Source organism: Wyeomyia smithii, chromosome 3 (assembly GCF_029784165.1).
Source record: "Wyeomyia smithii strain HCP4-BCI-WySm-NY-G18 chromosome 3, ASM2978416v1, whole genome shotgun sequence".
NCBI lineage: Eukaryota > Metazoa > Arthropoda > Insecta > Diptera > Culicidae > Wyeomyia > Wyeomyia smithii.
This window is the reverse complement of record NC_073696.1, coordinates 67,494,727-67,510,038: the sequence shown is the minus strand read 5'-3', so window position 1 is coordinate 67,510,038 and position 15,312 is coordinate 67,494,727. Positions and strand designations below refer to the sequence as shown.

Here is a 15,312-nt window from a genome sequence, read left to right as displayed (position 1 = left end):
TTCAGGATCCTTTTGTTAACAACGTGTTGGTGTTTAGTGAAAGTATTCATGAGTGGTTGTGAGTGATGCCTACTGGTATCCAATTGAATCTGCGAATGTGACCGACAGTAAGGGGGATTCATTTTTTGAATGTTTAAATGTGATTGATTCCAAGCTTCGGATTAGAATGTTTTTATGGTATTGATCCTAGACTTTAAAAAAATTGACGATGTAATTCAAAATTCTTATATTATACTCAAATTTGACGTAGAATTACGTCTAACGGCAACATTCCGGGATAGCTGTGCAAATTTAAAAAAAAAACGGAAATATTAGGAGCGTCTCGAAAATTGTCGAATTTGAAATGCTTATATTGCCCATGGAAGCATAACAGTCCCATATGGAAATTCTCACAATTGAGAAAATTGGAAATGAATTTCTAACCTTGAATTGAAGGCAAATAACTATGACTTAACGGAACGTATGTTTATTCATCTGTATGTTCATGAGGTGGAACATTATATATTTCCATGAGCTCTAAGAACTTCTGTATGAATTCCAGGCTTGGAAATAAATGATGGGACTCGTTTTCCTTTATTTTTTCTCTATATACAAAAAATAAACGCATATCTGTCTCCAAGCATTCTAAGACGGCCAAGGCAGTTAATATCATTCCTTATTGAATCTGTCATGTGGACAGTTTATTTCAGTCCAATATTTTTGGATCATACGAATTGCAATATAGCAATTTAGTTTCAACGGATTGCAACATGAACCTGTGCATGTTTTTCATCAAAAAACAACTATACTGCCCATAACCACATAATTGTAACATTTGCAAAATTGGTTGTTCGAGCAAATGACAGTTTTATATTTCGACCTTAAACGCATTGTTCCCAATATATTTTTGCGAATAGACAGTTCAACTAAACTTAGTATCACGAAGAAAGCACTACATTACACTATGTAAACATTAAACACTACTTTTGAAGTCAAATTGGTTTAAATTTTTGCAATGATACTTTTATGCCGTTACTTTCAAGCTACTTTTGGAATATATCACAGTGGAAATGAAGTTTTTCTTGTATTCAACAAGCATGAGCTGAACATCAGAAACGGATCACTGGTGGTTGGTTACCGGATCAGAATAACTTCCGAGTTCCAAAGGATGCGGATGTGGATTTGGATGAAAGCTATAATGACAAAAAAGTTGAAAAGGTTAAGTAGTGTGACAACTATGCGGTTATTTACGCTTTGTGACAAAACAACTTGGTATTTTTTACAACTTTTTTCAAAAAAACATAAGCATATTTTTTCAGATGTAAAAAGTACATACTATTTTAAGCATTTCCCAACAAAAAGCGCAAAATCCATTAAATGTCGAACGTTACAATTATGCGATCACAGGCAGTATAGTTGATAGACGAAAGTTTGTTCGACAAAGAGTCTACAATGATTTATTTAAAGAGTCCACGAAGAATCGATTCCATAAGGCCAATCCAGAACACTTTAATTCCACTCATTCCAGATGCTAAAAAGGATTTCTGAAAGCTATGGCCAGAAAAAAACTCCAGTTTCATTTGTTTCGAAAACACACATTAGTTTTAATCAGTTTTGATATAACTAGCACATTTTCAACTGTACCTCGAAAACATGAACTGTGTTTCAATTTATTTGAGTCAATGATGTTTTTACGTGAACACTTTTCTATTATTTGATAACAAATGTGAAATGTTGTTTTTAAAACACAATCGAATATATACTCGAATATATACTAAGAATGGGACTCGTATGCCTTCATTGTGAATATGGGACAGACAGGGTTTGGTATTTTTTCAGCATTTTTCAGAACAAACTTTCAAATTTCATCAAGCATACGAAAATTTTACCAAAATTAGATACATTGACAGCATAAACTAAAATTTGCCAAAAGTCATATGGAACTCTTATGCTTTTATGGGCAGTATAGCTCAGTCAGTTTTCAACGGATTCCCTTAGTTCTTGTAGCAACCGATTGAAAAATTAGCTAAGCGTCCACCAAAATGTGATATAATGATGTTAACTATTATACTATTGAAAAATGCAAATGCAACCTTCGATCAATCAGAACTAAGAACAAGGCCGAAAACTATCCAATATGGGTATTTTTGGAACTGGGATGTTTCCTCCAGGAAAATAGCATAAAATGTTCGAATTCCACCTATTCGGAACCATAATGATTTCCAGAATCCGGATACTATTTTAAAATTCAAGATTACTTCCTCGATTTCTGGATCGAATTCCACCTAATATGGGCATATCCGGAGTCGAGATAATGCCCAGTAGCTAGGAATCAACTCCAGACATCATTTTGAAATTCAAGATAATAACTTACAGGTTCCGGGAAACAGCTTAAAATGGTCTATTGCCATCTAATATAAATATTTCAGGAACCAGAATAATATCCAGAGACCCTAAATCGACCCCGGTTGTCATTTTCAATACTTTTGACGTGGAATTACGTCTTACGGCAACATACGTCTTCTGCCAACGGATTTCCTTCATTCTTACAGCAGTCGATTGGAAAATTAGTTGTGCGTCCGCAAAAATACGGACAATTTTAATTTTGTGACGTAAACTGTTGAAAAACTATTGAAAAAATACAGAGCATCAGGCAAAACTCTCAATCTTGGTCTAAAGCAAACTAAACAACCAATTACTACTTTTCTTTCTCAGCACTGCCGACACTAAGGTATACAAACATTTCGACTTTCTAAACGATTTGTTGTTGTTGTTGTTGTTTTGCTCGCTTGGGTGCACAACCACAAGCCCAATGGAATTACAACTCCCGATAGTCACGTACAAAATTTAGTTTTGCCTATCCAATCGACTGGATCGACGAGCAGCACAAAGAGCGGCGGCAAGTTGCAGCACGGCAGGCGGTGATTTCAAATATAACATGTTTGTATGGTTTTTGCTGCAACACCCGCTCACTCGATTGTAGCCTTCCATAGTGGATGGACCAGCAGAGGAAACGGGGGACCACACTGGTTACTGGAGATCACCTTCCACAGCGCGATTTTGGATCCCCAGTCTGTGTGGAAAGAACCGTCATACGGGCAGGTCTGTAGCACTACTAAACAGGTCCGAGTATGTTAGTGGGTATTTGGTTCTAGAGCTGACAGATTAGTAATATTCTAAAGAAAAACTTTCTGTTGTTACATAAGATGAAGCGCTATTGAAGAATTATAAAAAATTAGGGTTACCCAAATTTTAGATGAAATCAAGTAACTTACTTTTTTATCTTTGTAAATATAGGAAAAGTTGTTCTCCCAAAGTGCTTCAATTGTGCTCAAATCTTCGTCGAAAATAATCAAACCCGAAAATTTTCGTTAGGTCGTCAGGGTGACCAACTCCGGAATAGGGCACCCTTAAAAAACAACTTTATTCGATGTATTTCATTAAAAAAATATCAACTTTTGAACCAGTTGATCGATTTTCGATAGTTTTGGATCAAATTAAAAATAAAAACTATTTCTAGTTTTAGGCTAAAATAGCAAAAGAAATGATTCCTTTAGATTCAAAAAATATAAAATTATTTTATTTGTTAATCATGTTTTCAAATTATCTTTACTCAAATATAAAAAATATTTTTTAAAACTTCTCCATATATAAAGTCAAATGTGTCCTTCAAATTGAAACTAAAGCAGCTATTAGACGAAGCAAAATATTTGCTATTTCTGGTACGAATTTTATTTGTACAAAATAAAATCCGTACCAAAAATAGCAAATATTTGCTCCGTCTAATGCCTGCTTAAGAGATATTTTCTTGTTTGCTCGAAAAAGAACGACAAACAAATGAAAAAGGCAAGTTTTTTATGAAAAACATCGATAATACTGCACTGCAAATTGTTTCTCTTGAAAAGCCCTAGAAGTCGTTCAAAGACAGTTCAAAGACAGATTTTTTAATAATTTTTCAATAAGCGCTTTATTCTATGTAACAACTTTGTAAAAGAAAGTTTTTCTCTAGGAGATTGTTATCACGCTCTAGAACCAAATTTTTCCCTACATTTGGGTTCTTGACTATTGTGCAGTGTGAAGAAATAATTAGAAAACAAGAATCATCTCATGTCATCGCAAATGGCAATTCGCAATGACGATAAATTAAACAAATTTGCCGGTGTCACCAACGGCACTTTTTAGCGCCTCGAAATTATTCGATTGAAGTAGTTATTAATCCCTCGCCAAAACGTTGCTAATAATGATAAAGAGAGTTATTTTTGAAACAATTTTCTTTTTAAAGCAGAATCCAGTTCCAACCACGCTGTTTTACAACTTCGAGTAAATGATTTTGGGGAGCTAAAAAGTGCCAATGGTGTTGTCACACTAGTGGTAGCCGACAAGCCTTCTAATTTTTTGGTCATTACGAATTACCATTTGCATATGACAAATGCTTGTTTCCACCTAATTATACACAGGTGTGGTCCTAAAGCTCGAACTGAAAAAAAAGGAAAGATTATAGCCTATTAACAATTCCTGTGAGTTTCGGTGCCCTAGCCACCAACATTTTTTCAGAAACTAAAATGAGTTTTATCGTAAACACAATGTTGAAGCGAAGAAACCAGCGAGCAATTACTATGCGACACGTTGACGTAAGTTTATGCATTTCTGCACTGGTTAGAGACAACCAAATTTTACAAAAATTATTAAAAAGCTATAGTCTTTCTAGAACCACTATTTTGAGCTTTAGGGCAGCATTTTTTCCGTTTTCGTCGACCAGTGTTATCAAAAGATTTACCCGAGTTGTGTCGTTGCATGAAACTGGTGGTTTAATCTGTGCTACATATTACTAAATGGCCAAATTCGAGCAGGATTCAGTTTCACCCACGCTGTTTTTTTTTGACGGTGGAGTGGTACTCTACCTACAGCTGTGTTCCAGTAACCATCAACATTGTCTTTGAATGACTTCAAGTCAATTAAACAACGTCTCGCTTTAAGGTTACCAATTATTAAATAAAAAGAGTGTAGAAAAGGTATTGATGATGACAAATATTTTAAGCCAGAACGGTTTAATTGATTGGTACGACGTTCTCGGCAAAGTTGTAGATAATTTTGGTAGAGAATGAAAACTGAAACTAACTGCTTTATAACATCAAATTGATTAACTCCAATCGAGTGTATTCCTAAACCTTTTGCAAAAAGTACATTAACATATGTTATAAACAACATTTTCAACAATTCAGAGCTACATTGTCTCCTAGAGAGCTATTTTATTATTGACATAAACATATTGATACAACATAGTTTGTCATTCTCTCAGACCTATTCAAAGAATAATTGTAAAGTTTGCTTCGAACGTATCACTTGTGATCACTCTCGAATATAACAATGCAAGTAATGTAACATACCGCCTGATGTAGTTCTTCGTCAACCTTGCGGTATCTAAACTCTTTAACCCTTCAAAATGCCCTGCACATAAAGTTGAAAGAACAAAATCACTTTAAAATCTTGAAAAATTCAGACTCGTGAGTCAAGCGGTGAGATGTAATAGAATAACTCGTTAAACAGATATAAATATTTTTTCAATGATTTTACTGAATTTTTCAAGATTTTAAAGTGATTTTGTTCTTTCAACTTTATGTGCAGGGCATTTTGAAGGGTTAAAGAGTTTAGATACCGCAAGGTTGACGAAGAACTACATCAGGCGGTATGTTACATTACTTGCATTGTTACATTCGAGAGTGATCACAAGTGATACGTTCGAAGCAAACTTTACAATTATTCTTTGAATAGGTCTGAGAGAATGACAAACTATGTTGTATCAATATGTTTATGTCAATAATAAAATAGCTCTCTAGGAGAAAATGTAGCTCTGAATTGTTGAAAATGTTGTTTATAACATATGTTAATGTACTTTTTGCAAAAGGTTTAGGAATACACTCGATTGGAGTTAATCAATTTGATGTTATAAAGCAGTTAATTTCAGTTTTCATTCTCTACCAAAATTATCTACAACTTTGCCGAGAACGTCGTACCAATCAATTAAACCGTTCTGGCTTAAAATATTTGTCATCATCAATACATTTTCTACACTTTTTTTTATTTAATAATTGGTAACCTTAAAGCGAGACGTTGTTTAATTGACTTGAAGTCATTCAAAGATAATGTTGATGGTTACTGGAACCAGGGTTGATATTTGTTGACACTCTTGAGTGAAAGTGAAAAAAAGCATCCATAAACATTATTTTTTTACAATCCTTTCAGAGTTCTCCCTTCCCGCTTTTTGCATGGAAGTGAACTGTCAAAACACCTCATTATATTTCATGCGATGAAAGCAAGACAACAAAATCAGTTTAATAGTTAACGAAGATTGTCAAGGCATCGGTCAGTGTCAGTGAAAAAGTGTTTCGGTGAGGTTTATTTTGGTTGAGTGGCCTGTTTGTTTTTCTTTTTCGCTTTGAAGTGAGGATCATTTGGTTGGATTTGTCGTCAAATTTTATTCCGTAACCGTGAACGATGCGCGTGATCTATTTCATCTGAGTATAACAGCACGTTCGTAGGACGAAAATCTAGTGTATCTGAAAGAGTGCTGCGATCATTGGAAATGAAAATTGAAAATGATTGGTTGTAATTTTCGAAGAATTTTGCTGGGGAAAATGACTTTTATCAGCACTGCTCACGACACATACAAATTGCTTTCGCCACAGTAAACACATTGTCTTTACTTCGTACGTTTACAATCCACAAATTGCCAAACATGACGAGCATATTTTTTTCTTCTCAGATGTTCCTTCATGTTGACTGAGCTTTTCATACAAATGAAATTCTGGGAATTGAGGAATTATAGAAAGTGGCAAGGTTGACAATAGGTTTTCATTAATTATCTGAGAGGAGTTATTTTGCCAAAAACCCGGATTGTGGAAATCATCCGTACGCAATCACTTTGCTTCATTTTCATTTAACCACACGTCACGTCGTTGTTGCTAATTCATATAATTTATTTTGTGTTCTTTTTGACTCGAGTATTTCGGATTCGTGTCAAAATCAGAGTCAGCTAGATGTCTCTCAATGTATAAGAAGCCCAATAACGGTAGTGATTACAAAAAGAATTAATGAAAACCTTGCTTGCATGATTTTATTCCATCCGCTAAAAGTTCCTCCATTACCTGGGTCAGAAAGTTTATTCTAACAAATGCCAATATTGGAAATTCAGTCAATGTTAGTTCAGCAACATATCCAGCCACGTGCGTACTGCTAGAAACGAGTTCATTCGATTGGTTAGCTGGCACGAACGTGTGTGATAAAATCCAAGTGGTTAAATACGTTTCACCAGTATAGCAATATGACTTTTCGACAGGATGTTTCGAACTGAGCTGTCAATATTTGCTTATACGTGTAACATCTTGATACTCCCACCGTTCTAAATGTTCATCGGCATACGTGACAGAATGAAATTTGGTGCACTGGAACACTGGTAAATCCACAGCGAATCAGTTTACCAAAATGTAACAGGATTTAGGTTGAAGATAACATTCCTGTAAGTTCACGTTCGAGCGTTGTATGAAAAATACCTCCAACGTCGCTATGATGTGAAAAACTCAGTTATTTCTCATTTGAGCTTCCATACATAAAAGGTACCACATGAGCTGAAACGTTTCGCGTGCCGAGTAAAATTAAAATTTCAATTTGCATTTTATCCCATGAGAGACATGTTATACGACATTATCATCATGTTACGGATCTGCTAAGTGGGAGTCAGGAAGGGTTATAATGTATAAATTTAGTGCAAATTGAACCCACCCAGCTTCTTACCTCATCTCAGCTTACTTGCACGCTTTGTCACTTGAGTCATTAAGAAAAATTCACCTTTTTCTAAAAATCAACAGAAAAGATGCAGAATGCGCTGAAAAATAGGTATGGTTGAAATTATTTGCCAGAACAAAACGAAAGTTATAGCTTACATTAGGTATTATAGCTTACAAACAACTGAACATGGTGAAACCTAGTAGATTCCAGCTGAAAGGAAGCAACACAAAATGAATTATGTGCCTTAAGGGACCAGGCCAGGTCAAGCCCTTCTAGTTCAGTGAGCTCGAAAAAAAAGTCTCCAGTTGTCAACCTGGCTGTGGTGAAAACTGTACCAGTATCAAATTACAATAGAGGCCGCCGCCCAAGCGACATCCACCGCTCTTCTTCGTTACAGTGCTCCCGAATGGAATTATATTGAATTAATTCGAATATCACTTGAGTATGAGCATCACACTTTTTGCACACCGGAAACAAAGAAAACTTTCCGAAAACCGCTTCATAATACGGAATACAGAGAGTTATATTATTTATGCACGCTTCGAGAACCAGCAACAATACTGATTATCTTTGAATAAAAGCAAGCAAAACCAACACTTCAGCGGTCAAATATTTGCATGCATTTGCATGCACTTGCAGCGGTTTATGTCAGTGCCAGTAGCAAAACCCCACATAATAGGAAAAGTTCAAACGTTCGGCTCTGAAACCAATTAATTTTCCTGAGTTTCGCAGAGTTGGGCAGCGTGTTCGCGGGAAAATATTCATTATCAAATTGCCCCAGTCATCGCTGGAACAGCGCAAAATATTTTCAATTAAGCTTCTGTCAGACATCAGAGGATTGAAAGTTGAAGTTTAAATTTATTTCCGCCCGGATGTATTTAACGAACATGTTTACGAAATGAATTGTAAAATTTGTTATTACTGTTTTATTCACCAAATAGTATTTAACTACTATGTATTCGTGTAGGGGTTTATCCATTCACCTATTTTCATGTTAGCTGTTGGTATTTACGACGAAGTGTTGGCAACTCATTCACTAGACGGTCGCTTCCGGGCAAACAACCCGCTAGCAGCATAAAACATCGTCGAGTAATCAACCATAAAATAATAGCCAGTATGCAACCCACGCAACGACAGCGATAATTGCTTGTCCAGCTTTAGAAGGTATGTCCACGTAACAACCTCCTAGCATATGGAGCATTCTTTTAAAAAAAAACGGCGTACAAAGCTCGTAAAAGGTAGCTCCAAATATGACGGAGGCGGAAAAGCTATTACGCATGAATAATGTATGATCCCTCTAACAAACCTTCTCCAACAGACAATCTGTCAGATTTGGAATTTTACACTCTAATGCACTGTAACTTTTATGTCAAACACTGTCGATTGCTATTTCTCTATGTCTGACAAAGCAAGTTTAATGAAGAACAAACCTGCAGATTTGTTGGCTAATGTACCATATTACGTTTTTCTGAGAAGTTGATGAGAAGTGGAATGTCCATTCCGAAACTTCAATTGAGTGTTTATTACTGTGTTCAGAGCTTTCAAAAAATATACCAAAGTGAAAGTAAACTAAATGACAGATTATTTGAAAACTTAATAGATTTTGTTTTCACTTCAAACTAACCGTGTATTTTGCATGCTTTCGTTTGCAATTTTCAAATCATGTACTGCCAATTCTGTCTTTGAGCTTGTGTGGAAAACAGCACGGAGGCTTTTTAGTGTATTCTCGAAGACATTAACAACTTTGTCTTTAACATTACTCTGATAGGATTATTCAGCTTTTGATTTACATTCTCGAAAAACCTTTGAGAAAAATAAATTAAATTTAGTAGAACTGCAACAAATTATATTCGGGACGAAAAGCTAACATTTAACGCAGGTGATTATGTTTGTTTTGAAAGACAATCCAGACATTAATGAATATTTGTTTATCGCTGATCAAAGTCGCAAGATTACGACTTATAACTTAAAAGCAGCAGTAATTTTAATTTCTGAGTCTTCAGGGCCTAGAAGGCTAAAAAAGAGCAATAAAATATATACCTTTTTTAATCTTTTTTATTAACTTCGCAAAACCCACTCTGTAGGGCAAGCGGAAAGCAATGGTTCGATCCCTTATATACAATATTATTTACGGCTCGATTTTCATCTTCCATCCAAACGCCATCCGCATTCCGTGATATGAAACATTAAACCGAAAACGTGAAGGAATTGAATATGAATCTCTCTTTAAAAATTCCTCCTAATCCCATTCACGTTTGGATTGCCTCGTTCGATAGAATTATCAGACAGTGAACCGTTTTTCCGTCGGCATGAATGGAAATTTCGAATATAAATGCGAATTTTCGATCTCATGCAAAGCTATGAACGCGCGGAAAGCCTATCCATTTGCGGGTAATTTCCCGTTACCCTCAATAAGCAACATAGTGATTCGTTGCTGAAATGGTGTTACAGAATTAGGTGCTCTGCTAGATCGGCTAGCAAAACAAACAGATGTTGGTCAGTTAGAATTCTGGTTTATGGTTTGGTTTACTTCTGCTAATGCTCGTCAGAAACTTCAAACTAAAATGTATCAAATTCCCCCCTCAGCTTTGTTTATACACGAGCGGTTTATTGTAACTACTGTGATGTTTACTCTCGACGTGAATGGAAAGTTTCAAACTGAGCCGATAGCACAGCTAAAAGTCGAAAATAATCTCTTCAGTTGGTATCAAAGGAAAAGGAAAAAAAAAACTTTTCCGGCAAAAGCTCCAGTTCCAGCAATACTGATGCCGGTTTCCTCCAAGCGAGCATTAGCTTGCCATTAAAAGTTTATCTTTTAATAAAATACATTGCAGTTCAGCGAGATCTGTTGTAATTAGATAGCACCACTTGCGTTAGAGAACTAATTGCGTTAATAGAACTAATTAATAATTTTATCAAAAAATTTATTTTTTCATGCCTACTGAAAAAAAAGGAAAAATCACACTTTCACATTTTGTTTCCAACAAGTCAATTCCGCTTCAGGCTTCTATTCTCCTTACTGTTTCCAATTGAATATAAAAATCAAACTACGAACGTTATGCTACAATTTCCTTACAAGCGCAACCCCAACAGGAATGCATATAAACAGGACCGTTCCCCCAACTGCAAAGACAGCGCGATTCGTAGCGCAGCAATGAAGCAAATCCTGGAAGGGACGCCTGAAGCACCCTTCATTAGAACTCCCACCGGGAGGCATACGCACAACTGTACACTAGTGGATTTCATCCATTTCGGGCAGTCGAAACGCAATGAATTGCCGAATTTGCCCTGAATTGCGTAATAAAAACGAGAATAAGGGGAATATATTTCTCGGCAGACGGAAATAGAATTGGCTTTCCGTGAAACTATGGCGGCTGTTCGGGTACCTGATGCACGCGCTAAAACGGTGTTACGTTTTTAAATTCCTATGGGCTTTTTGGTTGTGTTGCGTGACACTTCTACTTTAAGCGCCAGCTGAATTTACGCTGTGTCAGTTTTGTTAAATGAATTGAAACGACGAGCGTTCAAAAGTTTACTGACCAGTTTTTCACGCAGTGAAGTAGTAAGCAATGACAGGTTTACTTTAGGTTTATTCTAGACGGTCTGATCAATAAAACATTCCTTTTATGTAGAGGCAACTGAACCATAAGATGAAAATTTCAAGACGGTGATAGCACAGGAAAAAGCACTTTGTCACTTGAAATTAAATCGATTAGTAGCAGCTTCCTGTTTTAATTCGCCTTTATTCCGAACCGAAGTTTCATTGTTCGCCACTGGGGTCCAATTATCTCCGTCGAACCGGAGGGGACCTTGTCCCATGGACGGCAATATGTGCTTCACATGATGCAAAACAACCCCCCTTCGGTAGCCACTCGGTTTCAGACATGTCATGTTGAAGTGTGTCATGATGTTTGACAGTGAATCATATACTCTCTACTCCAGCAATCGTATTAAGTTGGGATGCTGCCCGATGCGATGCCTACACTGCTGTAGGCGGTAACAGCAGCGATGACAATTTCCGTTGAGTCCAGTGCATCTTCTTGCCTCGTAGCATGACTGGATATGCTGTCCCGTTGTATCAAATGAAATGTTTCTTATGTCATCGATGCGTCATTGTTTTTCACACATGTATCGTACACCAATAACTATCGTGAGACATAAAGCGGCCTAAATATTCTCAAAATTTATTTTCTCTAGCTGTTTTTCATATCGTGCGAGTTGTGTCCATCTGCTTAGGCCTTTTATTTTTCGTAAGCGGTTGTTAACAGCTTGTTGACTTTGTTTGTGTTTGTAAATAATCTTCATCAAGCAGCGCTTGTAATTTCACATCTTGCTAGCTTTGGGCGGTTTACGTAGTTAAAACAAAAAGACAATATTTGCAATGCGTAACGTAATAGGTAATTCAAAAGGCCGCTGTGACCTATCTCTTCTACCGAGAACGCCCCCATCTCGATCGGATCCCAACCCCGGTGAAACTTCCATTCGTATTCTACCTAAGAAAGGTTTTCGTACCGTCTGTTCTCCCATATTGAGCGGCGTATAATAACGTCTGATCCGGATCTATGAAATACGGTGGTTCGCCAGCTATATTAAAGACGGTGGCCCCGTCGCGAAGCTACACATCGCGGCCCTACGAACAATCCAAACCAAAAGGGACAATGATTGTAAACTCGATACTTGGAATGTCATTATCTTAACCAGGAGGCTGCGAAAAGTGAAGTTAAGATATAAGTTCCAAACGATAGATCCAAACGATCAAATACCACATCTACTACAGTGGCGACGACTGAGATGAACGACGCATCGGATTCGTCATACAAGAAAAACAGATCAAGCGAAATATTTGGAGACCTATCAGTAACTGCTTATGCGTACTGAAAATCAAAGGCAGATTCTTCAATTACTGTCTGCTCAATGTACACGCACCGACAAAGGACAAATCTGATGACGTGTAAGTGGTGTTTTATGAGCCTTTTAATCAAACATTCAGAGAGTGCCCAAAACGGGATATAAAGATCATCATCGGGAACGCAAGCGCCCAGGTTCATTCGTCTTATTATTGGTAGGCACAGCCTCTATGCTACCAGTAATGAGAAAGGTTTGAGATTGATGAACTTCACCGCAGTAAAAAGTCCAATTCCAACTCATTCCGGAGGTATCCCAATGGGTTGGGAAATGAACTTCCATCTGACACAGATCCCATCAGGACATGGTTGCATGGGAGGAGACCGCTGAGCGTCTTCGTAAGCCATCGTTTATAATGAGCGAGGAGTAACATGATGATAGAAAGCGGGTCAGACACTACTCCGGACAACTTAGTCCGGAACATGTGCGAAGACCCGCACATCTGGAGTAAGTTGGTGCAGCCGCCTCTCAGATAGTTCTGGAGCTACAACGCGCGTGGTGGGTCAACTACTAACACGCTAGTGATAGCTTACTATTAGTCTCCAAGTGGTAAGCTATGAGGTATAAAAGTTAAGAGGGTACATGAAGCACAAAAAGTCACTTCCCGACGTAATACTTAACCGTCGTTCCGGGAAGATAAGCGTTGAAGACTGGAGGGATTTTTATGGTTTCGGTTGAATTCAACCTCACTCCCTGAGCTCTCTTCTCAGGTTTCTGTAAGCAGATTTCCTCGCCAAATCGAAAAAAATACGTATGTACGGTCTAGCCGAGGCCCAAACGTCGACCATCACCAAAAAAATGGTTGGTTAACGTACAAAAGTCGAGTACTTCGAGAAGGATACGATTGGACAAGCTGTGGATCCAAGTTTGTAAAGAGATAAAAACAACACCAAGCAACTAGAAGGAACGGTTTTCAGCCGATTCCATTAACTCATCTCTAAAGTTTGTGCGGAAGACAAACTTCCAGCACACTATAGGATTTCAGGCGGACAAAAATCGGAAAAGTTACTGTCGCCGATCTGTTTCTTTATATTTTATATCAAAAGTAAACACTTCAACTAAGAAAAGCTCCAAATTAAGGAACTGTAGCAGGTACTTTATCTGAGATATCGAAATATGAAAATGAAAATGGTAAAAAATGCACGTGTAATATTAAAAATATTTTTTTAAACATTATAACCATTAGGTGTATTATATTTTTGTAAACGTTATTGGGCTTTCAGGAAAACGTTTAGTATTGTGGTTTTATGGGTGAAAAAAAAAGAAGATAAAACACGATAAAAAGAAGCAAATGGGAAAAAATCAATATTTTCAACTTTGTTGGTCGCCATCTTTTTACTACCAGGAGCTCCCGGGCTGGGTCCTTATTTTTTTCCAAGGTTCAGGTGCCTACTAACAATTTTTAAAGAGTTTAGCTGCGACCACCTGCGACCAAGTGTTTAAAACCGTTTTGAAAATTTTTGATCCCTCTAGGAAATTACTTTACTTTACTTTTATGGCGACAGATCATTAAGATCCTATGCCGAATCCAGAATACGTCTCCACCAAACTTGGTCTTGGGCTGCTACTCTCCAGTCTCCCCTTACACTCCCTTCTCTGGCATCCTCGTCGACAGCACACATCCAGCGCGTGCGCGGTCTGCCTCGAAGTCGTCGGCCTCTATCCGGTTCACTACTAAATATTATCTTTGCCGGTCGCTCATCCGCCATCCGTGCTACATGGCCAGCCCACTGTAACCTGCCGTGTTTCATCAGCTTGACAATATCAGCGTGTTTGTATACTTCGTACAGCTCGTGATTCATGCGCCTGCGCCACACCCCGTTCTCTAGTTTGCCTCCGAGTATTGATCGCAGGATTCTACGCTCGAAGACCCCAAGCGCTCGTCGATCGGCCTCCTTCCACGTCCACGATTCATGTCCGTACAGCGCCACCGGGAGGATCAGAGTCCTATAGAGCGCAAATTTCGTACGGATCTGTAGGCTACGAGATCTAAGCTGGCTACGCAATCCGTAATAAGCCCTATTCGCCGCCGCAATCCGCCTCTTCACCTCGCGGCTCACCTCGTTGTCACATGTCACGAGAGTACCAAGATAGATAAATTCGTCGACCACTTCGAAAGTATCCCCATCCATCTCCACCGCAGCACCAACACCCGTAGAACTACCACGCTCTCTGCCAGCCACCATGTACTTCGTTTTGGCAGTGAGAATGGTGAGTCCAATTCTCGCAGCTTCCCTTTTGAGAGCCGTAAAGGCCTCCTCAACTGCTCTACGGTTTACTCCAATTATATCAATGTCGTCCGCAAAGCCCAGTAGCATGTAAGACTTAGTGAAGATGGTGCCGCTCCTCTGCACACCTGCCCTTCGTATCGCATCCGTCAAAGCTATGTTGAACAGCAAGTTCGAGAGCCCGTCACCTTGCTTCAGACCATCTAACGTCACAAACGCGTCCGAAAATTCGCCCGCTGTCCTGACGCATGATGTGAAACCGTCGAGCGTCGCACGTATCAGCTTAATCAGTTTAGTTGGGAAACCATGTTCTAGCATTATTTGCCACAGCTCGTTGCGTTTCACTGTATCGTACGCCGCTCGAAAGTCTATAAACAGATGATGTGTCTGCAGGTTGTGTTCTCGAAACTTGTCG

The 15,312-nt window shown here is 38.1% G+C and overlaps 1 protein-coding gene across 2 annotated transcripts in view; it reads right to left on the bottom strand.

Moving 5' to 3' along the window:
• LOC129730792 (CD63 antigen) overlaps positions 1-15,312 on the bottom strand; it is a 115,586-nt gene that overhangs the window by 92,509 nt on the left and 7,765 nt on the right. The window contains exon 2 of one of the 2 annotated variants that reach the window (XM_055690362.1): positions 1,118-1,172. The exons of the other annotated variant lie outside the window; for it this stretch is intronic. The gene's annotated coding sequence lies outside the window, so the exon portion shown is untranslated. The remainder of the gene's footprint in view (positions 1-1,117; positions 1,173-15,312) is intronic. 2 annotated transcript variants of the gene reach the window in all.